General features: G+C 40.9%; 1 protein-coding gene across 2 annotated transcripts in view; it reads left to right on the top strand.

Annotated features, from left to right (window-relative positions):
• The first annotated feature begins 3,457 nt into the window (after positions 1-3,457).
• Positions 3,458-27,228, top strand: part of CSNK2A1 (casein kinase 2 alpha 1) — a 53,697-nt gene continuing 29,926 nt past the window's right edge. The window contains exons 1-2 of one of the 2 annotated variants that reach the window (XM_047771412.1): positions 3,465-3,601; positions 5,805-6,049. The gene's annotated coding sequence lies outside the window, so the exon portion shown is untranslated. Of the gene's footprint in view, positions 3,602-5,804; positions 6,050-27,228 lie in introns of both variants that reach the window. The other variant, XM_047771411.1, reaches the window with a different exon arrangement.

The following is a 27,228-nucleotide window of genomic DNA, read 5'->3' as shown; positions in this document are numbered from 1 at the left end:
ATATTAGCTCTCCTTATCAAGAGCTCCATGTTTAGCTCTACCACAATTTGCTTAACCAGTTCTGTACCCACGGTCACTTGGTGTGCTATGTTGTTTACCAAGATGGTCACAATGATCCATCCCCCATGCTCACACATCCTCATATAACTCCTTGCAATACGACTTTGATGTTTTTTCTATCAAGAAATCTAGAAACAGAATCTGTTTCTTGAATCTGAGCTGACCATGTGACAGGCCAGCTCAATAAAATGCAATGAAAGTGATGCTACAGCACTTCTGAGCCTAGGCCTCAAGAGGCCTTGCTGCTTTAGTTTTTTTCCTTTTGGAGGCCATCACAAGGGAGCCTGAGCTAGTCTGCTAAAGAAGCCACATGGAGAAGAACCCAGGCACTCAAGCCAGCAGACCCAGCCACCTGGGAGACATGTGCATGAGGCCATATAGGACCAGTAAGCTTGCCACTATGCTAACTGACTGCAAATATAGGAGTAAGCCCAGGCAAGACCACTTATAGCAGAAAAGAGCTGTTCCACCTGAGACATGGCCAAACTGCCAATCTATGCAAACATAAGCAAAAAAATTACAGTTGTTGGGGTTCTCTGATGACCTATCAGGTTAAGGATCTGACATGGTCACTGCAGCAGCTTGGGTGGCTGCTGTGGCGTGGGTTTGATCCCTGGCCCACGAATTTCCACCTGCCACATATAGGGGGGCGACGGTGGGGGGAGGCGGAGTACTGTTGTTTTAAGCCACTCTGTTTTGGAGTGTTTGCTGAAGCAACAATAGAAAGTCGACATGCTTAGGTTCTTAGGGCAGTGCCTATGGTCCAGGCTGGAATGCAAGCTCCATCTCTTGTATGTGACCTTGGGCATGTCCTGTAATCTCTCTGAACTACAATTTACTGGTCTGTACTACAGGATACTTTTAGCTCCTACCTCATCCGGCTGAGGATTAAATAAGGTGCTGAACATTCAGTGAATGGCACAGAACAAGTACTGTGAACATTTTAACTGTGATTGTGGCTGTTGTTATTGTTGTTTGAAGGGACTTTAGCCTGAGAGTTGTGCAGTAGAGGGTCAAGAAGAATAAGTATTGAAGATAACTGAGCTGGTCTTTGGAGACTCGATAACCAGTGAACAGTAGAGACAGAAAGCTTTTTGGAACCAGAGACCTATACCAGGCTGGCCTGGAAGATGGCAGGGGTTGGGGTTGGGGTTGGTGTTCTGCACAGTACGAAGTGTGGTATGAATGTGCCTCGGCGAGCCCTCTTAAGGATGTGATGGGCGGAGGCTGGAGTTGGGTGGAAGAATGAAGAACTGAGGCTGCAGGAGCAGTGAGATCACAAGAAAGGTGTGAGGGCTAAGTCTTAGGACTGCTCCCACTCTTTTTCAGATGAAATCCCAGAGCCACCCTGGCCTCCTTCCTCAATCTTACCAAGCTCTTTCGTGCCTTAGGACCTTTGTTCTTACTGTTTTTTTCTCAGAGGGACTTTCTGAACCACTCAACTGGAGGTTTCTCCCCCTTTTTCATTCTTTTCCACAGCTACTTATCTTATTCCTTCATAGCACTTACTGCTACCTGAAATTATTTTGTTACTCTTTTGTTTACCTTTGCATTACTTATCACTTTAGAAGGTGTGCTTCATGAGGAACTGGTATCTGTCTTGCTCATACCACATCCCCAGCACCTAGCACACTGTCTGGTGCACGACAAGTGATTAACAGCTGTGAATTGAATGCGAACAAAGATGGGGGGGGGGGGCGGAGGAACCACAAGAGCTGAAAAGAAGTGGTCCAAAAGCTAAGTGAAGGTGTCATTTCCTGGAAGAGGGCTTCACAGAAATCTTGGAATCATCTTGTCTAACTGCTTCAGTCCACAAGAAGGGAAACCAAGCTCCATAAAGGAAGAATAACCACCAGCCTGAGGGCACCTATAGTGCCATTTCGGTGCACTCTCAGCCCCCTGAGGTCAAATGCCACAGACCTATCTGACAGACGAGCCCCAAAAAGGGTCATGGCCACTTCCTTGAGGCCATCACTCTATGTCTACAGCTGCCACCACCCTCATCCCACAGGGGAGGAGATTGTTTCTTTGGGAGCAGAGGTGCCAATCAGTTGACGAACTGTGAAAGGGGGACTGGAGAGGGTGGGGAAGGCCATCCCTGGGTCAAGCAGCTATTCTGAGGCAGCTCAGGGATAAGAGCTGGTACCAAAATAACCCAGCCTCCTCACTCTTGTTCCAGACCTCACACCTCTGTCTGAGGCTAACACTTGAATTCCTCTCAGTAACACTTAAGACACCAGCTTTTAGCAGGGCCTGCAGGGAACAGGGTGATCATCAGACTCAGCCCTGTCCACTGGGGGCTCACAGTCTGATGGAAGGGGCAGGTTAGGGTTGCTGAGTAATGGTGCCTAGGTCTGGAGGAACTAAAGGGAGGAAAGATCCACAAAGGAAAGGATCCGTGAATTAGTTCGAGGAACATACAGAAGTTAGCCGGTCCAGGAGGTGACAGTAACAGAAGTAACTGCCCGTGCAAAGGGAAGGAGGCAACACAGATAAGTTCCAGGAATAGTCTGCAGTTTTAGTGAGCGGGCGCATCAGGAAACTGAAGCAAGAGGGGTAGAAGAGGCTGGGGATAGGGTGTGGGGAGTGTCCAAATTATGCAGGAACTTGGATGTCAAGAGAAGAGCTTGGGCTGTCTTTGCTGCACAAAGGAAAGCCTTGAAAGGTTTTCAACCAAGAGGACGTCAAGATCAGTTTTGCACGGTAGAAAGTGCCCTATAGCTGCCTTAGGGAGATAGCTCAGGCAAGCGGGGTGGAGGAGCGGCAGATCGAAGGAAGAAAACAATTTATCCTGCATGGGCAGCTCTAACTAGGACTCCTGTATGAGGCAGGAACCGGGTCACAATCTCTAGAGGGCTAGTACCATCACCTCCTCGACTCCTGCGCCACACCACTCCCGGGGTCCAACTTTCGTTCACTTGTTCCAGAACTCGAAGTCTGAGCAGAAAAAAAATGTGCTGCTAAAGCCCTGACCCTAAACGAGGGACCATAGCAAGAGACTTCAATTCCCAAAATGCTTCGCTCAACAGCTCTGCAGGTCGCGCAAGCTTCTTTTCAAGAAAGGCGGGCCAGCTTGCAGACTGCTAGGACTCGCCAGCGGGGTGAAGTGCGGGAAACTAGGGACCGCCATCTTACCTTGGGTCAAACCAACTGTACACTTAGTGGGAGGTTCGTGTTCTCTCTCTCGTCAGTTCATACAGGCGCTGAAATAAAATGTGCTTAATTACTACAAGCTTCGCTTTTATGTTTTATGTCGAGAACTCCTTCCATTTTGCACCCTGGTCCGGAACTGAACCTCTAGCGTACAATAGGACATCCCACCATGGCCGCACTCTGCTACAGTCCGCTGGGGGCGGAGTCGGAAGCGGTCCCGCCCCGCCTCCCGGTCCGAGGGGGTTTCCGCTTCCGGCAGCGGCGGCTGCAGCCTCGCTCTGGGCCCTGCGGCTGGCGGCCGAGCCGTGTGTCTCCTCCTCCGCCGCCGCCATATTGTCTGTGTGAGGAGAGGGGAGTGCGGCCGCCACCGCTGCCGCTTCCACCACAGGTACCGTGGGAGCCGCCAGGCGAGGTCGTTGTGGAGTGGGGTTGGGCCCAGGATGGGGCAGTGGGGCGCGGCCGCCTCTCACGCTTCCAGCGGACTCCCGAGCGGCCCTTCGCCTTCCCCTGCCCCCCCCCTCTACACACACACCAGCCGGGGCCCCTGCAGCCCATCGGGGAGGCCTGGGGCCATCCCCTAAGGCGGGGAGTGAGGCTGGGGGGCAGAGGCTGATGTGAGGGTGGGAACTGGCTCTCGAGAGTCCGGCTTATTGCTGGGGAGAGGGCTGGGTCGGGGCGGAGACTAGGGGGCAACTTGGAGGAGGGGGTCGCCAGAGGGGGAAGGGAGCTTGAGGGGTGGGGCCGCAGGGGGGGATGCTGGAGGGGGGTGCCTAGGGGAGTGGTGCCGGCTGTGTAGGCTAGGGTGGGCCCTCTCGCGGAGCACAGCAGCTGGAGTGAGGGCCTACTAAGGTCCCTCTGGGCAAGGCTGGGCTTCCCACCTGCACACTAGAGTGCAAGGTGGAGGGACCCGGGGCGAGGTCACTGGGGATAAAGGGGAAGGGAACCACGTAGTGGGGCAGAACGGGTAGAGTTGAAGTTAAGGGTTAGTTGGGAGCTTGGTGGAAGAGGAGAGGTATTTCGAATGAAAGGTTGACTGAGAGTATACATGTTAGTTTGTGACCTTTTGAAGAGTAGGACTTTAATTTTGTTTTTGTTTTTCGGTTGTTGTGGGGGGGGTTGTTTCGTTTTTTTGTTTTTTGTTTTTGCAGCATTGGAACATTTCTAGCCTTGGCAGGTCATGGGTGGAGCTTATGTAGTTTGTTTTTGGGGAAGCAAAGTCAGGGTCAGGAGAAGTGGTTTCTTGGCTATTGCTCTTGTGGGAAGGAAAGAGTTTTGGAAAAGGTGGCAAATTAGGGAAGACTTGATTAACTTTCAACTGCTAAATTTTATGAGAAGGGGTCTTGGAGAGAGAAAATGAGAAGAAAGCTAGAAAAGGAAGATTTTTCTAAGAGTTGGAAGACCCCATTCCATCTAAGGAGTGGCAGTAAATATCTAGATTCTCAAATATAAGTGCCACTGCTACTTAGCTGTAAGCCTCAGTTTTCCTATCTGTAAAATGGGGGTGATGATATTTCCTAGATGATAAGTTTATGATGAGGAATAAATAAGATAATTTGTGTCAAGTGCTTACCACAGTGCCCTGCAGGTGGTAAGTGCTCACTTTTATTAAAGGAACTAAATGGTATATTTGAGGTTCCTCAATTCTAGGTAAAATTATGGTCAGTAATCTTACAGGCAAGCCTTCAGAGTATTATATTTGTAGTTGTTGCAGTGTTTTTCTTTTGTTGTAAGTCACTTGGCTTAACTGGCTTGGTGGACCTTGGGCTGAAAGACCAGGACCAACACTAGTTCTTCCTCATTGTCATTTTTAAAAGTTTACCTGCAGTTTTACATAGGCAGATTTTTCCCCCCGTGACTGAAATACTTGACTTTCTTTTGCTACTGGGGAAGGGTGTATGACTTGAAGAAAGAATAAAAATATTTGAAGTTTGCATAGATTGGTTGATCAGCTGACTACAAAATTAGGTCACCCTGGGGTAACATTTGTTTAAAAACAAAAACCAAACATGGCTAGGTGTATCATGGAATACAATAGAGAAGAGTATCACACATTTAAGGGGGAGCAGTAAGTTAGTTTCTGCCTAATGGGTTAATTGCCTTGCTATTGGAGATGAAACAAGTAGCAGCTTCTTTTTTTCAGTGTATTTTTAGTTCTCTTGTTGCCTAGTCACTCTCTTCCAGGGTGAGTCCTTGATTTTACCATTGTCTCTATCTCTGAACTGAACATACCCCTTCACTTCACATTCTCTTTTGGATAAAGGAGAGATTTTCTTTGGGAACTGAGTTTAAAGCCTTAAAACTTAGGGTTTGGTTTTGTAGTAGGCAGAATGACCACCACCACCCAAGATATCCAAACTCTAATCCCCAGAATCTGTAAATATGTTAGGTAGTAAAAGGGGCTTTGCAGATGTAATTAGGGTTAAGCATCTTAAAATAGGAAGATTATCCTGGATTTGTGGGTAGGCCCAGTCTAATGACACATGAACTCTTAAAAGCAGAGAACTTTCTCCAGCTGGGAGTCAGAGAGTTGGGGCAGAAGGGGAAATCAGAGAGAATCGAATCATGAGAGGGACTCCATTTGCTGTTGCTAGAGGGGGCCACATGGAAAGCATGAGAAGGAATGCGGGGAGCCTCTAGTAACAAAGACCAGCCCCGGCTGACAGCCAGCAAGGAAATGAAGACCTCAGTCCTACAACCAAGAGGAACTGAATTTGACCAACAACCTGAATGAGCTTGAAAGTGGATTCTTCCTCAGTGTCCAGCAAGGAAAACACCTTGATTTTGGCCTTGTGAGACCCTAAGCAGAAGCCCACCAAACTTCTGACCTACAGAAACTGTGAGATAATAAATTTCTATTGTTTTAAGCCACTATGTTTGTGGTTTTGTTATGGCAGCAATAGAACACTAGTATAGATTTTAGTACCAGGAGTGGGGTACTGTTACCTAAAAATGTGGAAGTGGCAGAAGAGGCCAACACATTTTTGAGGAGCAAAATAGAAAAAGGCCTACAACAGATTGATAGTAGTAGTGGGGGCTCAGGTGGAAATGAGGTGTGCATTGGAAAGGAGGCAAGAGAATCTTTGTTACATAGTGGCAGATAAGCTTAGAATTGTGTCCTGTGGTCATGTGGAAAAGTAAACTTACAAGTGATGGATCTGGATATCTAGCTGAGATTTCCAAGCAAAGTATTGAAGGTACAGCCTCGTTTATTTGTGGGTGTGAGTCTTAACAGTGAGCTCATTTCATGTAAAGCAACAAATTCGAGCAAATTCATGTAAAGCTGCTAGATTCTTGAGCTTTTTTTTTTTTCCTTTCTTTTTTTTTTTTTTTTTTTTTTTGCCACACCCATGGCATGTGGAAGTTTCTGAGCCATGGACAAACCTGCACCATAGTAGCAACCCAAACCGTTGCAGTGACAGTGCCAGGTCCTTGACCCGCTATGTCACAAGGGAACTCCTTGAGCATTTTATATTAGCAGAAACAATGCCAGCTGGAATTGAAAAAGAGTAGGAAGTTAAAGAGAGCTGTCAAATCCCGCCCGCCAATTTTACTGGTAGGAAGAAGGCTGGTAAAACTACTCAGATGTTAAAGAAAAAATAAGAGTGATTCTGGGTGGAACCAAGAGCCCGGAGAGATGGAGCTGACGGCCCCAGAAGAGTTTTCCCTGGCTTTGAAATGGAATGGAGTTTACCCAGGTTTTGAAACTTCTTTGGATTGGTGGATCTGCTTTCTCTTAATTTTCCCTGTTGGAACTGGAATAACTTTTTCCCTGTCTCATCATTGTATGTTGGGAGCAGATAAATTGTTTTGTTTGTTTGTTTTGTTTTTGTTTTTAGGACTTGAGCCCCAGGAGTTGCACCTATTGTATTATACCCAGAGCTTTAGCCATACTAGATTTAGATGGTAAGATTTGGGAGTTTCGAATTGAGGCCCTCCCAACACAAATGTCTGCTATAACCTCTGGAATCTGAATTTGTTACTGTTTTGTGGCAAAGGGGACTTTGCAGATATGTAACTGTGATTTAAGGATCCTAAGATAGGAAGGTTATTCTGGATTTTCTGTATAGGTTTAGTCTATTCACATAAAAGCAGAAAACTTTATCCAGCTGGAGTTAGAGAGATTTGAAGCATGAGAGGGACTTAACCTGCCATTACTGGAAAGGACCGCATGGCACAAGAAGGAATGCAGGCAGCCCCAGCTGACAGCTGGCAAGGAAATAGGGACCTTAGTCTTATATCCACAAGGAACCACATTCAGCCAACAATCTGAATGAGCTTGAAAGCAGATTCCCTCAACCCCACCGCCAGTTTTTACCAAGGATCACAGACAGACCTGCAGACACCTTGATTTTAGCAGAGGATCCAGCCGAGCCTACCTCACCTCTGACCTATATCAGCCGTGAGATAATAAATTATGTTGTTTTATGTAGTTTGTTATTGCAATAATAGAAAACTAATTAAAGGGGTTTTGCAGATTTTTTATTTAAGAATTTTGGGGGGATTATTTTCTAGAGAATAAAGGCAACAAAGAGTCTTCTATAAAGTGATTTGGTCCTGGAAGACTTCACAGAATAATGATGTTGAGTGGAACCTAGGATTCTTCTTAAATGTTTAATCATTCTTTTACTACTGTCATTAGATGCATCCAAGCTAGATGACCAGCTTGGTAAAATGTATATTCTAGAGCTCTAGGCCACTTTGGTAGAATTACTGTAAATTGATGATTCTTGCATGCCTGTAATAAACATCTTGGACCATTCATTTTTCTTGGGTGAATAGAACATTGAGTTATATGTAGTGCTTTAAAGACTTCCTATTTTTTTAGAAGAGATGGAAATGACTGTTGGGTTTTTGTTTTGGGGGCTTTTTTGTTTGTTTTGGTGTTTTTAGGGCCACACCCACAGCATATGGAGGTTCCCAGGCTATGGGTGGCATTGGAGCTATAGCTGCTGGCCTATGGCACAGCCACAGCAAAGCAGGATCCGAGCTGCATCTGCAACCTACACCACAGCTCACGCCAGCACCAGATCCTCAACCCACTGAACGAGGCCAGGCATCGAACTCGAGTCCTCACCAACACTAGTCAGGTTCGTTAACCCCTGAGCCACAATGAGAACTCCATGACTGATTATTTTTTATGAACTGATAACCACCTATATGCTGTAATCCGTTTTTTCCTGCCTCCCATCCAACCCAAAATTGTCGCAAGGTCTTTTCTCCCTGTCGTTATTTGAGGTTAAGAATAAGATTTGGGGAGTTCCCGTCGTGGCACAGTGGTTAATGAATCCGACTAGGAACCATGAGGTTGCGGGTTCGGTCCCTGCCCTTGCTCAGTGGGTTAACGATCCGGCATTGCCGTGAGCTGTGGTGTAGGTTGCAGACGCGGCTCGGATCCCGCGTTGCTGTGGCTCTGGTGTAGGCCGGTGGCTACAGCTCCAATTAGACCCCTAGCCTGGGAACCTCCATATGCCGTGGGAGCGGCCCAAGAAATAGCAACAACAACAACACAAGACAAAAAAATAAAATGTGGACTCTAAACTTCAGTAAGAGGAACTTCAGAGGATAGAAAAAATCAGTTTCCTTTTGAATTAGTTACCTGAATAGAAAGATGATTACAAAATGAGAGCATTCAGGGTATGATTAGCTGTTTGACTTTTAGGTTTAGATTAAAGGAAATTGGGCCACATGAAGCTTGGGCAACTAAACCAAGTATCTCAGCCCTACAGCTGGCCTAGAATTCTGGTCCAGGCAAAGGAGATTCATGGCTTCTGAACTATATTCCCTGTGTACCACTGGCTTGTCCTTCTTCTGGATCTCTTTGTGCCTGTTCCCTTGTGGGATCATTGTGAGGATTGATCAAGATAATGCATGCAACACATTTAGTGTAGTACCTAACACAGTAAATGCCCAAAAGATGCTGACTGTTAGAACATTTATGATAATTGTTTGGACAACTGTGTGACAGCTTTTGCATAAATTTTACAGTACAGTTTGCACAAGTTCAAAAACTAAGAATGTGATTTGGCGTTGGATTAGGTAGGGACTTAGCATTTTAAGGTAATGTTTGTGATACTTGATTTAAAATGAGAAACCGGATTTGATCCTTGATCTATCACAATTCATTGGGTGACTTAGGGGTAGATTGTTAAGCAAGAGTATTAGTGTGTTCGTACACCTAACTTTCTTTGGGCTCCTAAAATGGATAATTTCAGAAGTGGTACTATAATATGAGTTATTTCTTAATAGAAATCTAGGCTGGCTAACTTTTTAGATGAAATTTCTTTAGGATTATTTTAAAAAGGAACTCGTGTTGTTGTAATAAAGGGTATATTTACATCTCTTTATAGATCATTGGTAGTTTTTCTTAAGTACTTGGTATGTTGCAGGGTAGATTCCAGCTGTCCTATTTGTTTTTTGTTTGTTTGTTTTTGTCTTTTTTTTTTTTTTGCCTTTTCTAGGGCCGCTCTCACGGCACATGGAGGTTCCCAGGCTAGGCGTCCAGTTGGAGCTGTAGCTGCCGGCCTACACCACAGCTCACGGCAACGCTGGATCCCACTGAGTGAGGCCAGGGATCGAACCCGTAACTTCATGGTTCCTGGTCGGATTCATTAAATCACTGAGCCACAACGGGAACTCCGGCTGTCCTATTTGTTGAGCAAACTTTTTTTCCTTAACATTGTAGAAATCAAGGATTGAGTCTAAAAGTTTAGGGTGCAAGAATTCATGGTATCATGCTAAGAGTGATGGGTCACTCATTTTTACAAATTGTGTGTCCTTTAAGAAACCTACTTGGCAACAGTTACTGTGGTGGGCAAGCTTTTTTTTTTTTTTTTGCATTAACATTGATAGTGTTTTCTTGCATGGAAAGTATTGTGTTATCTGAAGTGAGGGTTTTAGGGTTAAATACCAGGGACACATAGAATAATGTTTTATAATTTTATGTGTAACATCTTAAATACCTTTATATTGGCCACTTTTTTCTTTTTTTTCTTTTTTTTTTTTTTTTGTCTTTTGTTGTTGTTGTTGTTGTTGCTATTTCTTGGGCCGCTCCCACGGCATATGGAGGTTCCCAGGCTAGGGGTCTAATTGGAGCTGTAGCCACCGGCCTACGCCAGAGCCACAGCAACGCGGGATCCGAGCCGCGTCTGCAACCTACACCACAGCTCACGGCAACGCCAGATCGTTAACCCACTGAGCAAGGGCAGGGATCGATCCCCCAACCTCATGGTTCCTAGTCGGATTCGTTAACCACTGCGCCACGACGGGAACTCCCCACTTTTTTCTTTTTACACTTTCTGGTCTTGTGGATTTTTCTGACAGGTTTTTATTAGCTGAAACATTTTAATCTGCTTGGAAAGGTGAACACTTGAAATTTTTCTGAAGTTGATGACTAATGGGCATTTCTCAATTTAGCTAACCCATTAATTTTCTATAAATTTTAAGAAAGCAACCTTGTTAAAAATGAATGGGTAGGAGTTCCTGCTGTGGTGTACCAGGTTAAGGATCGGCATTGCTCCAGCTATGGTGTAGGTCACAGCTACAGGTTGGATTTGATCTCTGGCCCAGGAACTTTCGTATGGGTGCAGCCAAAAAAGAAAAAGGAAATAGAATAAGAAAATTATTTTCCTAAAGATATATCATGTCAGAAAGTACAAAATAGCCATTTGGGACTATTGAATTTATAACCAGTCATACAATGTTACTCTTTCTCAACAACCCCTGAGTGCCAGCTATATTTCAGGTAGGTGCTAAGGATCTCTAGCCCTGACCTCAAACTTAAAATTGAGTGACATTTTGTAATAATGTATATATCATTCCACAACTTAGCTTTCTGGGGTGTTTTCTTATGAAGACGTACATTGGCTTTGTATCTTATAGTTTCTTAAAGAGCTGCAGAAATTTTGTGGGTAGTGGGTTGAGAATTCTCATTCTTAATGGAATTATTTAACTGAGATTGGGGGCGCAGGGAGGGGTTTGGAGGAGGGAGGCAGCAGGGTAGTTGGAAAGAACTGCAGCTTTGGAGTGAGACCGACCAAGTTTGTGGAAGATTACTTAACCTCTCTCAAGCCTGGATTTTGTCCTCTCTTCAATTAGAATAACTACTACCTTGGGCAACTTACTCATTAGGCTTCTGTTTCTTCATCTTTAAAATAAGGGTCAGGGGCGTTCCCATTGTGGCTCAGTGGTAACAAACCTGACTAATATCCATGAGGATGCAGGTTTGATCCCTGGCCTTGCTCTGTGGGTTAAAGATCCAATGTTGCTGTGAGCTGTGGTGTAGGTTGCAAATGTGGCTGGGATCTTGCATTGCTGTGGCTGTGCTGAAGGCTGGCAGCCACAACTCAGATTCAACCCCTAGCCTGAGAACTTCCATATGCCCTTCCCTGTCAGACAGTGTGTTCATTGGTAGTGCTGCCAGAAATGAAAAGTGATTTTCATTTTCTGCTTACAGGAGTTCTTGTACTGTATTGTTTTTGGTTTTGGCCTAGTCCATGGCATGTGGAAGTTCCTGAGCCAGGGATCGAACCTGCACCAAAGTGGTGACAACACTGGGGGAGCTCCAGAGGTTCTTATTTTTTAATGAGGCCTTTTGATCTGTACTTCCTGTTTCTGGTGTGGCCTGCTATGTGGGTGAGGTACTGAATTGCTGCTGCTTAGGGTGGGTCAGTATGTAACTCATGCCCCTGTAGATTGCCTCAGTTACTCATCTACAGTGTGCATTGCCAGAGTGGTTATCTAGTCTTGAGGGATCTGGGGTTCTCTTGCATCTAGATAAAAAATAAACAGTCCCATCTCAGACCTGGGGAAAGTTCAAGGTTTGTTCACCTACGGACTTGTGAACCTGGGATCAGAGGTCTTATTCCCAGTGGTTATTTGATCACAGTTTGGGGGTTGCTTTGTGTATTGTGTGTTAGGAATATGTTTGGAGAACTTTTTCCTGCATTAACATATCTCGTGTCCTGCTCTCTCAGGTAATCCACTTTTTTACTCTGTATTCTTAAATCATACACTCCTTAGGCAGAGCAGGATCAGTACTTTACAACACTATGTATTTATGACTTTCTACAGAATTTATACAAATAGCCATCTTCCTTGGGAGTTGTTCTTCCATCTTTTCAAGCATGATTTTGTATACCACTGTGGCCTCATGGCCAGTCTATTCAGATAAGAGAATAATGAACTCACATTCCCTCACCCTCCACCTTGCCTCCAAATTTAAAGCAACACATCTCATTGTAGTATTTATGGTAGGCTGTTGTCGATCAGTGTGCAGAATTGGGGAAATAGTGTTTCTGTCTTTTGGTTCCACAAGGGTGTGGCCAGGGATAAAGTTTTAGATTGTGACTTTGTTTCGCTTGTGTTGCCCTGTAAAAAGATACGTAGATGATAACCTCTTTGTCCATCTTTTATTATAGTTTATGTTGGAGACAGTACTGTACTTCAAACTTCTGTCAGGTGTTTGAGGGAGAACTATGTTACTACAAATCAAACTACTTGGGTTTTTTGGGGGGGGTTGTTTTTATTCAAGTGTAGGTGATTTACAGTGTTTCATGTGTATAGCAAAGTGATTCATATATGTGTATATATATATATATATAAATATATGTGTGTGTGTGTGTGTGTATGTAAGTATTCTTTTTCACCTTCTTTTCCACACCTGGGTATTCTTATAATACTTCCCTTAATTGGAAGACCTCCCACTGTTGCTATGTTATTTATGTAACACTGACACTTTGATTCCTTTTCTTGCTTTAAGGTGGAGAAATAAAATTCACACAGAGGGCCCAATTGCTGATATTTTTTGTTATTCCATACTTGCTGGTTTATTGTATTGAAATGCTTGAGTGTATAGCCTTTAAACAAGAATCTTGTAAATTTTATAGATGGGACTAAAAAAAGGTTCAATGTGATACATTAGGATTATAATGTCTTGAAAATTCTGCAAGTTTACGCAATTAGTAACTTGATGAATTCATGAGTTATCAGGTGTTATTGTGAATATTTATATTCTGAATTTAGACCCTTTACTGGATCAGCTTTGAACAGGTAGTTTTCTCACTTATTCGGTATGCACTTGGAGTCTTAGGATTTGAGGATTGGAGTAGGTATGGGAAACTCAAGGAGCTATTTGTTAACCTTTTTGACCTGTGTATTCTTCCCCAATTAAAAAAAATAAATACACCATTACTTAATATGACAATAGTTTGATAGGTTTTTTTGTGTCAGTAACCTACAAATAGATGATCTCCCAGGAGAAATGATGGTATACAGTGGACTATGCTTGAAAGCTGCAAGAGGTGATCACATATCTCTCTCTCTTTTTTGCTTTTTAGGGCTGCACCCACAACATATGGGAGTTCCCAGGCTAGGGATTGAATCAGAGCCACAACAGCAGGCCTACGCCACAGCAACAAAGAATCCGAGCCACATATGCAACCTACACCATAGCTCGCAGCAGTGCTGGATCTTAACCCACTGAGCGAAGCCAGGGATCAAACTCCCTTACCACTGAGCCACGACGAAAACTCCCCGCACATCTCTTGAAATAAAGGGAAGTTATGAAATAGTTTTCTCAGCCCCCTGCATGGGTTTTGGCTTTTCAGCTCATGATCTGTAGGTTCATTAAATCAGCTTTTCAGCCAGTGAACTCTATCACGGAGAATAACAGGCTGAGATGCTTGTCCCCTCAGCCTTTTGGCCATTCGTGCAGGGGTGTAGGGCCTCCAAGCCAGTGACCTCAGGTCTGAAAGTCTTGATCATTTATCCCAGTCTGTCATATAAATATTATTTCTCTTTGTATTTTGACTTTTTAAAAGGCTGTAAGCACTAAATTAGAAAATGCAGTAATTGAGTATTTTAACAGTTTTAAGATTCAAGAGGCTGCCTATCTCAAATAGTCTTGGCTTTGAAGTTCCTGCTGTGGCAGTAGGTTAGTGAGCCATCATTGTCTCTGGCAGCACAGGTTCATCGCGGTAGGTTAAGGATCCAGCATTGCTGAAACTGGTGTAAGTCACAGCTGTGGCTTGGATTTGATCCCTGACCTAGGAACTTCCATGTGCCACAGGTGCAGCTGAAAAAAGAAAAGTCTTGGCTTTAAGTTTAGGAAAGGCCGTTTTAAAAGTATCTCTCATACCCCCACGTAATTCTCTTTCCACATATAATTAAAGGAATACACTTTAGAATGTCAGGCTCTAAATGATTAAAGTTTGGACACTTGTAAAGAAATTTAAGTTGTTTTTTAAAGCAGTAATGTGAAGCAGAATTGAAGTTCTTGTTTAAAACTAGTGTCCTCACCCAACTGACTCTGAATGCCACTGTATCTTTTCTGAAGCTGACAATTTGTTAATCATTCATCAAGCATGGGTCTTACGCTGGAACATAAATTGAAGCCTAGGATACACTGTCTTCCTCTCTTCCTTCAGAAAAGAATGGGATATACTTGAGAAATTGAATTGTTTAATATTTAAGTAAATTATCAAGTCAACCTTTTATTTTTTATTTTCTGGCCATCCCATGGCATATGGAGTTCCCTGGGCCGGGGATCAGATCCTAGCAATAGTTGCAACCTACGCAGCAACTGCAGCAACACCAGATCCTTAACCTGCTCTGCTGGCCCGGAATCAAACCTTCATCCCAGCATTCCCAAGATGCCACCTATCCCATTGCACCACAGCAGGAACTCAACTTCACCTTTTAAAATTGATATTTTACAATGTTTAAAATGTACCTTTCCTTTTGTCTAATTCAGTGGTTCTTAATTCTGCAGTTTACAAATTTCCTCCCAGCCTGTTATGAAAGCTGCAGAACTTTTCTTCAAACATATACCTGCACATGCCACTTGTGTCTGCTTACTTTTAGAGAGTTCATGGACCTCTGATCTTATTGATGAACTCAATTTTGAAATAATTTGTGTAGTCCAAAAAGTTTCTTTCCCCTTTTTATTATTTTTTAATATAGTAACATTTGTATGATTTATCATTTGTCACAGTATTCTTTCAACAAATATTTTGAACCATTTTCTACCTATCAGCTTCTATGGTAGACTTCTAAGAATACAAAGTCATTATTCTCTGCTCTTGGAGCTTTATTTAGCTAACGAGACAGACGTGTAAACAGTACTTTGATGGTACTAAATGAAAGAGATGGAAGAGGTAAGCAAAGTGTGCTATTGGAGTACAGAAGAGGGGTCTTTTTTTTTTTTTTTTTTTTTTCTTTCTTGGCTGCCCCGCAGCATATGGAGTTCCTGGGCCAGGGATCAGATCTGAGCCAGTTTTGACCTACACTGCAGCTGTGACAGAGCGGAAACTCCCAGAGGAGGGGTCTTGACCATAAGATCTTTTCTATAAATCTTTAGTCCCATGTTTCTTTTTTTTTAATTTTGTAAAAATTTTTATTGTTTATTTTATGGCTGCCCTGTGTCATATCAAAATTTCCTGGGCCAGGGATTGAATGCCCACCTCCACAGCAACCCAAGCTGCTACAGTAGGATTCTTAATCCACTGTGCCACAACAGGAACTCCAAAGTTCTGTGTTTAATTGGCAAAAAGCATATTGCGTGCTACTCCAAGGTTTTGTTTTAAGTCCTAATTGGACTAGTTATGGGAACTAAATCAAGGAGTAAATGGTCCTAAATTGAGAGCTTAAATGTGCTTGCTGTTGCATCTGATAATGCCAAACATTTTCTTTGACCATATTTTCCCCCAGTTACCTTTTTAAAAATATGTAGTTTTTTATTATATATTTATAAATTTATTTAGTATAGAGCAGGGATTGCTAACTGAAATACCTGCAGGAGTTGGGCCAGTAAAATAAATGCATAGAGTTGTCCAGGTTTACCTATGGCATCTTCCAGTGGGTTGGTTTTAGAGCCCATTATTGGATAATCACAGTCAGCAGATCCAGGTGATTTTGTCTGTAGGAATGCAAAATCATTGTTAACGGAAAGACAGACCTACCTACCTTTTCTCCTTCCTTCTTAAAAGAGACTGAAGGTTAATTTTTTTTTAGTGTTGGCAACCAAGTCAAACTTAAAAATATTTGTTATGAAAATCTTTAACACATAATTCAACTTAATAGCTAATTCACTTTTCAAAAACACTATGTGGAAAACTTATATAAGAATGTTCATAGCATTATTCATAATGACTGTAAAGTGGAAACAACCCAGATGTCCATCAGTTGATCAATGATGAACAAAATGTGGTATATCCTTACAGTGGATTCAGCTATAAAAGGAATGAACTGCTATAAAAGCTACATGATGGATGAACCTTGAAAACATGTAAATGAAAGAAGGCAGACACACAAGGTTATATATTGTATGATTCTGACTTTATGAAAGATCCAGGATAGGCAAATCCATAGAGCAGAAAGCATATTGTTGTTAAGGAGTGGGATGATATTGGGAATGACTAATATGGGATATTTGGTTTCTTTTGGAGGTACTGTTCTGGAATCACATGGTGATGATGGTTGCACATTATAACAATACTAAAAACCATTAAATTGTACACCTTAAGATGATGGATGCGATGTTGTATGACCTTTTCTGTTTTAAAATTGGAAGAAAAAATACTGTGTGAGCCAAGTAGGATGTATATATTTGCTATAAAGCAGAATGAATAGGCTGTAAATCTAGACAGAATACTTAAAATTGCCACTGCTCTCTAACATTGCAAAAATTGCTCAGATTTACCTTCTGTAAAATGGGAAAGGTATTATCTAGGTCTTGGACTTGTTAGATTTAAAAGTGATAAGCATAAATCCCAAGGAGCAGTGTAAGCATAGGCATTCAAACTTCTTTAGAACTGGAAGCCATATAATGATTGTTGCCCTTGATTCCAATCTGTCCTCTGTTGTTAGCGAGTCTAGGACAACCCACCCTATTAGTAATTGCTTACTGATCACCTGCAGGAAGTATGGTGGTCTCCTGCATGACCTACCTCCATGACAGTAAAGGAGGGAACAGTAGAGGAATTTTTTTTTTTAATTTGTATTTATTTATTTATTTTTGGTCTTTTTAGGGTTGTACCTGCAGCATATGGAAGTTCCCAGGCTAGGGGTTGAATCTGTAGCTACTCGCCTATGCTATAGCCATAGCAACGCAGGATCCGAGCGGTGTCTGCAACCTACACCACAGCTCACAGCAACACCAGATCCTTAATCCACTGAGCAAGACCAGGGATCCAACGTGCATCCTGATACTAGTCAGTTTCATTACTGCAAAGCTAGGATAGGAACTCCGAGGATATTAATCTTTATGTTCCGCAGTTTCCTCATTGTAAGCAGGTAGGTTAAATGACAGATCCAAGGTCATATATGGCCTTAGTGGCTCCAGTATTTTTGTTCTTTCTACAACCTCATGATTCATTATAAATCCAAGGTTTAAGGTTTTTTAGCAATAGAATACTGAACTGTTTCTGTAGCTCTATCAATGATTGTTGGGCACTGTTCTATCACATGGGTAAATTACATGACCTCATAAAAAAGCTTATGGCTCCAAAGAAATCTCTCTTAACACATTGACTGGCTTCACCTCTCATTGGGAAGTGATAGTATGTATGACTATTTTACCTCTGGTGTTAGTGATTGATGTGATAACATTTATATGTAAGACTGAAGAGCATCTTTAAAATCAGCTGCAGCTCAAATATCTGTCATACAACCAAACTGCTTTTCTCAGTTTTGAACAGGAGCAGGTCCATATGCAAGCAAGTTTGATTTTTGCCAAAATAGTATCTATTACTGTCTTAATATTCAGTTCATCAAACAGTTATGCAACATATCAACATGCTTAGGCAATGTGAAAAATACAGGGCATATACTAAGAGAAATAAATTATGGTTCAGGTCCTTGAATTAATAATCCAGTGGGGAGTGAGAAGTGTGTAAACAAAATGTGTGATAATGTAATGAATATGTGGAGGTGTTTTGGCCCCGTAGAGGAAGTGCTTTGGTTCATTTTGGAGAGGTGTGGAAAGGCTCCATTATGGGTACAGAACTTGTTGATTCTTGAGGGGTGAGTAGGGTTTCCCCTAACAAGCTGTATTGGAGGACATAAAGTATAAAGACACAGAAGAGGGGGGGCATGTGTTCAGTACTCGTTTGCTTAACATTTTTAGTTTTCAACTTTTAAAAAGGTGTTACAGAAATGTTAAGCTGTGCAGTAGGAAGACATTAGAATAGAATGGAGATGGTAAACTGATAGCCAGTTACCATACTGATTGAAATGGAAATGGTTATGGGACTATTCAGGATTTTTTTTTTTTTTTTTTGTCTTTTTAGGGCCGTACCTTGGGCATACGGAAGTTCCCAGGCTAGAGGTCTAACCTGAGGTGTAGCCACCGAGGTCTTTGCCACAGCAACGAGGGATCTGAGCCTTATCTGCAGCCTACACCACAGCTCACAGAAACGCTGGATTCTTAACCCACTGAGCGAGGCCAGGGATCGAACCCACAACCTCATGGTTACTAGTAGTGTTTGTTAACCACTGAGCCACGACGGGAACTCCAGGATTTTCATTTCTTATATCAGTTTTGGGCTTTTTTCCTCTAGCTATTTCAAATTTGTCCTTCATATGATAGGATTTTCCATCTTTTGTGTGCACAGTTCTGTAAATTTTAATGCAGAGATTGGGGTAACCACCATTACAACCAATACACAGAACGGTTACATCACCTCCCTCATATTACCCAGCCTCCCAACCACTGTTCTATTCTCAGTTAACCGTAGTTTTATCTTTTCAAGAATGTTATATAATATAAATGGAGTCAAGTAATGTATAATATTTTGAAACTGGCTTCTTTCACTCGGCAAATAGCTTTTTGTTTTTTGGTCTTTTTAGGACCGCACATGTGGCATATGAAGGATCCCAGGGTCGAATCAGAGCTGCAGCTGCCATTCGCAGCCGAAGCCACAGCAACACCAGATCCTTAACCCACTGAGTGAGGCCAGGGATCAAACCCATAACCTTATGAATCCTAGATGGGTTTGTTACTACTGAGCCACGATGGGAACTCTTTGGCAAAATGCTTTTGGGATTCATCGAAGTTGTGTGTGTCAGTGGTTAGTTCCTTTCCATTGTTGAATAGAATTCCATTATGTGGATGGACTGTAGTTTGCTTATCCACACAAGATTCTTTGATGGTTATGAATAGAGCTGCTGTAAATGTACGTGTTTGGTGTAAAGGCCTTTAAGAACATAGTGGGATTGCCAGGTTATGTGAAAATTTTTAACTTTATAAGAAACTGCCAAACTGTTTCTAGCAGGGCTTTGCTATACCATTTTGCATTCCCACTAGCAATGTAAGAGAGTATTCAATTGTTCCACATGCTGTGTTGCACCTAATATTGTCTGTATTTAACTTGTAGATTTACAGAAGAGTTGCAAATATAGAATCCTCATATACCATTCCCTCAGCTTCCCTTAATGTTAACATATCACATAACCATGACACTTTATTAAAACTAAGAAATAACATTGATGCAATACTATTAACTAAACTGTGGACTTTATTTGGTTTTTACCAGCTATGTCCTTTTTCTGTTCTAGGATCTAATCCACGACACCAAATTACATTTGGTTATTATATCTCCTCAGTCTCTTCCAGTTAGTGAAACTTCCTCAATCTTTCCCTGATTTTCAAAACTTAGTTTTGGAGAAGATGTGAGATTGTAGAATGATTTGTGGACATATATTAAAACCATCAGAGTAATTAATGAGTGTCCTGGAGGAGACACTTAGAGGCTGTGCAAATAACCTGTTATAAGTTTTACTAACCAGTTTTAGCACTAGTCATTGGGTCTTGTCTGCAGCGATTACTGTGCTGATCTAATGATAATTTTCTATTTTTTTCTTTCTACATGTATAAGTTGAATTCTTGTGTAAGGAAGATTTTTAAAGTTTAATTATTTATATGGATATTATTTTGGGGGGTTATAATCTAATACTGTCTTTGTATTGTTTGAATTGTTCAAGCTTTTGCAGTTGGAGCTCTTTTGGGTTGGCTCTCATACCCCTTTGATTACATATTTACCAGGCTGTCTTGTATTTTCCCTGCCCCAATTTTGGAATCAGCCATTTCCCTAGAGAGCCCTAGGAGAAAGGTATTGAGAAACCAAGATTTGGGCACTAGTTACTTGCATTGACTCACTGACACTGCTTTTAGATGCTGTAAAGAAATGGAAACTGCACAGAAATAGGAATTTGCATCCAGTAATGACCACTCTTTGTGGTGTACAGTTCTGTGGGTTTTGACAATACTTAAGAGTAATAAATCTGCATCTACAATATTAAAGAGAAAAATTGCATTTCCATGAGTCAGTCACTTATGTTCTCTGTCTTCATGGTTTTGCCCTTTTTTGTATGTCGTATAAATGGGAACGTAGAATATCCAGGTTTTTGGATCTAGCTCCTTTACTTAGCAGAATATATTTAAGATTCATGTTGTAGAAATCAATAGTTTCTTTTCTATTGTGCGATTACACAGCCATTTGTTTATCCATTCATCTGTTGGACATCTTGGTTTCCTTTTTTTTTGTAATTATGAATAAAGCTGCCATCAACATTTGCCTACAGATTTTTGTAAGTAGCTCTGTAGTGTATCTCATTTTAATTTGATCCTTTGTGAATGTTTGCATAGATCTTTTGCCTGTTCTTTAGTTGGTATTTCTTTTGTTGAGTTCTTTATATAACATACATTCAAGTCTTTTGCCATGCTTTGCAAATATATTCTATCTGTAGTTTTTTTGGGGTTTTTTTTGTCTGTTTGTGTTTTTCCCATTCTGTTCAGTCTTTCAGAGAGCAGAAATGCAGTATTGGAAGTTCCCTGGTGGCTCAGTGGGGTAAGGATCCAGCATTGTCACTGCTGTGGTACGGGTTTGATGCCTGGCCTCAGAACTTCTACATGCCTCAGGTGTGACCAAAAAAAAAAAGACAAGAAAGAAATGTTGTAGTGTTGATAAAGTCCAGTTTTTTAGTTTTTTCTTTGATGGATTGTGCTTTTGGTGTCATGTTAAGAACTCGGCCTAATCTCACATCACAAGATTTTCTATAAAGGTTTGATATTTTTACTTTCAGATCCACAAGCAATTATGAATTATTTTTTTAATAAGGTGTGAGGTTTAGATTGAAGCTTATGATTTTACACATGGGTGTCCAAGTGTCCCAAACCATTTACAAAAAAGATCACCCTTTCTTCATTGAACTGCTTTTCTATCTTTGTCAAAAATCAGTTGGCCATATTTGTGTGGGTCTATTTCTGTACTCTATTCTGTTCCATTGATTTATGTTTTATCCTTTTTGCTAATCATACTGTTTTAATAACTGTAAGCTTTGTAATAAATAATTTAAAATTAGATAATATGATTCCTCCAGCTTTATTTTTCTTTTTCAAAACTGGTTTGGTAGGAGTTCCTGTTGTGGCACAGTGGAAACGAATCTGACTAGGAACCATGAGGTTTTGGGTTCAGTCCCTGGCCTCGCTCAGTGTTGCCCTGAGCTGTGGTGTAGGTTGTAGGTCGCAGATGCAGCTCAGATCCTGAGTTGCTGTGGCTGTGGTGTAAGCTGGCAACTGTAGCTCCGATTGGACCCTTAGCCTGGAAACCTCCGTATGTGGCGGGTGCGGCCCTAAAAAGCAAAAAACAAAACCAGAAACCTGGTTTGGTAATTCTTTGGGTTTCTTTTTTAAACCAGTCTGACAGTCTTTTGTCTTTTACAAAGGGTGATTTGATTCATTTATATTTAACAAAATTAATCATATTTCAGTTTTTTTCTGTTTCTTATGTTCTGGGATTTTTTTCTTCTCATTTTTAGCATTTTTGGATATTTATCATTCCATTCACACACACACATCTTTGTAGTTTGGAACTACATGGTATTTTTTGTTCTATAAGTAGATATCATCATAAATATTATAACTTGGAGCCGTAACTTATCAAAGTATAATATTAATCATAATTTGGTATTTCAACTTTTCCATAAATTTTGCTCTTTATTTTCTCTTTCAACTCAGACCTTCCATATAGAATTATTTATCCTTATTTTCTTTATTTAGAGATATTTACCGCATGTGAAATTTATTTTTGCAGGTTTTTTTCCTTAGCACGCTGAGGAAACTGTCTTGGCTTCATTGTTGCTTTTGGAGAAATAACTGTTCTAATGTTGCTTCTTTAAATGCAATCTAGCTTCTCTGCTTGCTTTCAAATTTCTATCTTTCATTTTTCTTTTGTTTTATTATATGTTTGGTTGTGGATTTCTTTTTATTGATCTTGTTTGATAGTTGTTGTTTTCTGGAATGTGATTGTGTTTAGTTGCTTCAAGGAAGTTCTCAAGTGTTAATCTCTTCAGCTGTTGCCTCTGCCTTGTCCCATTTTCTCCTTTTCTTCTAGTGCCAATTAAAAGTGTATCAGACTACTTCACGGTATTATTATTCTCTTATTTTTTCATAGCTTTGGCTTTTCTGCTGTACTATAAATAATTTCTAGCCTGTTTTTCACTTCCTCAGTTTTCATTTTTGTTGAATCTACTATTAAAGTTACTTCTTTTATTTCAGTAATTATTTCTAAAAGTTCTGTTTTATTTGTCTACATTTTGAAATCTGCTGTTTATAGGATGCTGTAACGCATCCTGTTCACCTCAAATATTCTGAAGCTTATTTCTATAAGCATAGTCAACCAGGTTATTTATTTCATTGCTTGGGTCCAAGATCAATAGTCTCGGTTTTTTCTGTTCTCAAGCTGCCAGTTCTTACTCTTGAAGTCTTTTCCATCAGTGCTTAAGATCTTTGATAACAAGGTGGATGTTGGATTTGAGTAATTAAAAATTTGTAGGATTGATTTGAGGACCATAGCAAGATACTTTTCATCACAGAGAGCTTGCTCCTGTCAGGTACGCGCAGACATTGATTGCTTGTCCAGGGACCACCTTAAAACAAGCTTCAGATCATATATTCCCTCTGTAGGGCTGTAATTCTTCCTTGGATCTTCCACTCCCCATTCACTCCCATCCTAAGGTTGTAACTCTCACTTCAACTTATTATGGTGAGGATCTCCTCTTTGTCCTCCCTTGCTTCCATTTATTTATTTTTTATTTAGTTCCTTATTATGAAGAAGAATGCCTCACCTTGTGAGAGCCCTGGGCTTTGGTTTCTGTCAGAACAAAATTCTAATTTTCAGGGGTCAGCAAAGACCCTTTGGGCTTCCTTGTTTGTTTACTTTTCTCGGTTCTCATTTTCTCTTCACTTTTGGGACTTCCCATGTGGCTCACATCATTTTCTCTTCACTTTTGGCTGTATGCTTGTCAGTCTTATTTAAGAATGTGAGAGAGAGTGTGTGTGTTCTCTTTGGTTCTCATTGTGAGAGTTAACCTACATAACCTTGCCCACTGTTTTACTGAAAACAGGAAATTACCTGCAAAAATCTTGATTTCTTACTTTGAAAACTGAGAAACTCTTACACTTTCAGGGATCATCCACACCCTCTATCTGTTTGTTACTGTGAATTAGTTTCTGTTACATCCTCACCAGCTTTTGGTATTGTCGTTTTTGGGTTTTTTTTTTTTTTTTTTTTTTTTTTAGGTATTTTGCTTTGTGATCTCAGCAGTTGAACTGATTTGTTTGAGGAGTGGAGAATGGAAGAGATGAGATCTAAAGTTCAGTGGTTGTGAATTAATCATTATTTGGGGGAAGAGGCATACACACAGAAATAATCAAGTAGAGTGCACTAGTGTTTTCCACATCAGATAAAAAGGTTGCTGATCTGATGTACTTCTTATAGGCGATAACAGGTTGTGCCAGCTTTTGGTCATTTTGGGGTACAAAATTTTAGATCTTCAAAATTCCTAATTTAAAGAATTGTGCTTTAGAAGTTCCCGTTCGTAGCACAGCGGAAACAAATTTGACTAGGGACCATGATCCCTGGCCCCTCTCAGCAGGTTAAGGATCTGTGTTGCTGTGGCTCTGGCTTAGGCCGGCAGCTGTAGCTCAGATTCGACCCCTAGCTTGGAAACCTCCCTATGCCGCGGTGCAGCCCTAAAACAAACAAATCAAAAAAATTGTACTTTACAATTCCTTGCTTTGATGTTTTTCATCTGAAAGGTTCTTATGTGTCGTTCAAAACTGAGCTTAGATGTTATTTCTTCCCTGACTGCCTTTCTCAAACATTGAGGTACTCCATAAATATTTGTTGAATGGACGATAATGGGTTGGTAGGTGACTTAAATTCCCTTCAGTTCCTGCAGAGCACCCTGATTTAATTCTTTCAAGCACTGATCACTTGAGATTATAATGGTCTGTTTTCTTTGTTGGAGGGCAGAGTTGCTTTCTCTTTATTCTCTAGGGCTTAAAGAAAGGATCCCTTCCTGGCAATGAAGCAGACATTTCCTGGTACATAATAAGTATTAGATAAATGCTTAATGAGTGAACATTATGCTCTTGATTTGAAAGGAAGAGATAATTGGAAATTTAGGGCAACCATGAACATTTCAAGCAAGTAATTCAGATAGTATTAACTCCTTATGCTTTTTTTGGTGTTCATTGACCTTCTAAGAAATGCCACTTTGAAAGGAGAAAGGGCAAGTTTGTATGACTATATGTTTATCTTTGCTTCTACCACAAGGCAAAAACACACATAGTTATTCTCTCCCTGAGTTTCTTCCACAAATCCTCTTAACCAGTTTATGCTGCTTGATTGCTAAGAAGAGTTATTCTCTGTAGCAGTGCTTCAAAGTTGTTTTTTTCCTTCATACAACTGCTATTCTTCATTCTTTACTGTAGAAGTCTTTGTCCTGTCTGGATGAATATGAGACCTTGTTCATTCACCATGATTGATCTAGGGATGGAAGAAGGATTTTTTTTTTTTTTTTTTTTTTAAGATGGAGACCCTAATAAACATTAGGGTTAAAAGACCTAATAAAACTGTATCACAGCTTGACGGTAGACTTTTTAAATTTAAAGTTGCAGAATAATCCTCTACAGTTTTAATACTAGAAAACTGATCTATAAAAATATGTTAGTTGGAGTTCCCATTGTGGCTCAGCAGGTTAAGAACCTGACATTGTCTCTGTGAGGGTACAGGTTTGATCCCTGGCCTCACTCAGTGGGTTAAGGATCTGGCGTTGCTGTGGCTGTGGTGTAGCCTCAGCTGTAGCTCTGATTCAACCCCTAGCCCAGGATCTTCCATATGCTGCAGGTGCAGCTATAAAAGAAATATAAAAGCACAAATTACTGATTAGATTTGTGCAGTTTTCTGATATTGGACCATTTACTTAATCTCTAATTTTCTTTTTTAGTTGCCAGATTGAAAAACAGAAATCACATGGAGTAGAAGAGATTAGAGGGAAAGACTGGCTGAAGAGGGCAAAAGGAGTTTTTATTGAAATTAATTAGTTCTGTTACATTTATGTCAATAAACTTATGGTTTTAACGGTACATATTTTAGCCTGGTGGTTTAATGAAGTTTTCATTTCCCTGCATTTTATTAAATAGATCAAGCAGAGCCATGTAATTGACTTTGATTGTAGGTGTGGTTTGACTTTAGTAGGGAGAATTTTGTTGACAAGATAACTTTTCACAGTTGATTAATTGGCTTTTATTAGTCTAAGCATTGAACAAACAAAACTTAGCCATGTCTTCAGAGTTTGTCTCTGAGGGCTTTTAAAATAGAAGTAGTGATGTGAAATTGTTAGCCACGAAAATTACATCTCCTTTTGTGTAATACAGTAAGGACTAAGTAAGGTTTTTTAAAAGGAAAATTATTAGGAAAAGTAATGGTTTTTCTGTAAATCGTGTTTTCTTAAGTATACTTGTATTGCAAATGGTGGATAGGAGAATTGACCATCAGGATATTCAGGACTCAAGTACTTTTCCCAACATTAAGATAATCCCTTGTAAAAATTGCTGAAGTTTCTCTAGTGTTCTCTTAATTTTAATTGTTGTGGGAGAAAAAAAATAAGTCTTAACTGTGGCCCTATTATTTAACAGAAGAAGCTGTAACATTGGGATGGAGGGGAGAGAAGGGAAAATTACTCAAGAACTTGAGTTGGTCTTTTGATTTTCTTTTTGTCTTTTTTTTTGCTATTTCTTGGGCCGCTCCCGTGGCATATGGAGGTTCCCAGGCTAGGGGTTGAATCGGAGCTGTAGCCACCGGCCTACGCCAGAGCCACAGCAACGCTGAATCCGAGCCACGTCTGCAACCTACACCACAGCTCACAGCAACGCCGGATCGTTAACCCACTGAGCAAGGACAGGGACCGAACCAGCAACCTCATGGTTCCTAGTCGGATTCGTTAACCGCTGCGCCATGACGGGAACTCCTGGTCTTTTGATCTTCTTAGCTATATGTACCAGATGACTTGAATTGTTTAGGGATGCCCTACCTTTTAGAGGCAACTTCATTTTCATTTCATTTTTTTTAAAATAAACCACCATTGATTTGCTCAATAATATTTACTGAACCCTACAAAATGCAAAGGCAAGCTAGGTACTGTAAAGTAAAAAGGTGAATCAGATATGGATCTTGACTTCAAGGAGGTAAGGGCCTAATAAGGAAATTAAGGTTTGAAGACTACTGTGTGTGAGGTAGAAAGTGATAAGTAATATAGAGTGAAAAAACTTGAACCTTAGAGGCCAACCAACTTGGCTTTAAATGCCAACTTTCTGTTTTCCTGAATCTTTTCTTTCTGCCTGTCCCACACCCAGCCAGAGTAAACTTATTCAGAATGTACATATAGGTCACTTTCCTGCCTAAAACCCTTCAGTGAATTTCCATAGTCCTTAATCTACAGATAAAAATCTTAAAAGTACATTCATCTAACCCCCATTCAGCCTTGCTTGATACTATATCCCAAAGGTCTAGCATAGTATTTTTCCATAGCAATGTGCATATATCTAAGGGATGACCGAAGGAAGAAATGTCTGAAAGAACCAAATCTATAATTGAGAAATTTAGGCCATCACTGTTTCCTTAATCTTAGGCTGCATGTGAATATATATACATACAGCTGTACAAGTGAAATAAT

Source organism: Phacochoerus africanus, chromosome 3 (genome assembly GCF_016906955.1).
Source record: "Phacochoerus africanus isolate WHEZ1 chromosome 3, ROS_Pafr_v1, whole genome shotgun sequence".
NCBI lineage: Eukaryota > Metazoa > Chordata > Mammalia > Artiodactyla > Suidae > Phacochoerus > Phacochoerus africanus.
The sequence above is the reverse complement of the archived record's forward strand: the minus strand, read 5'-3'. Positions and strand labels throughout refer to the sequence as shown.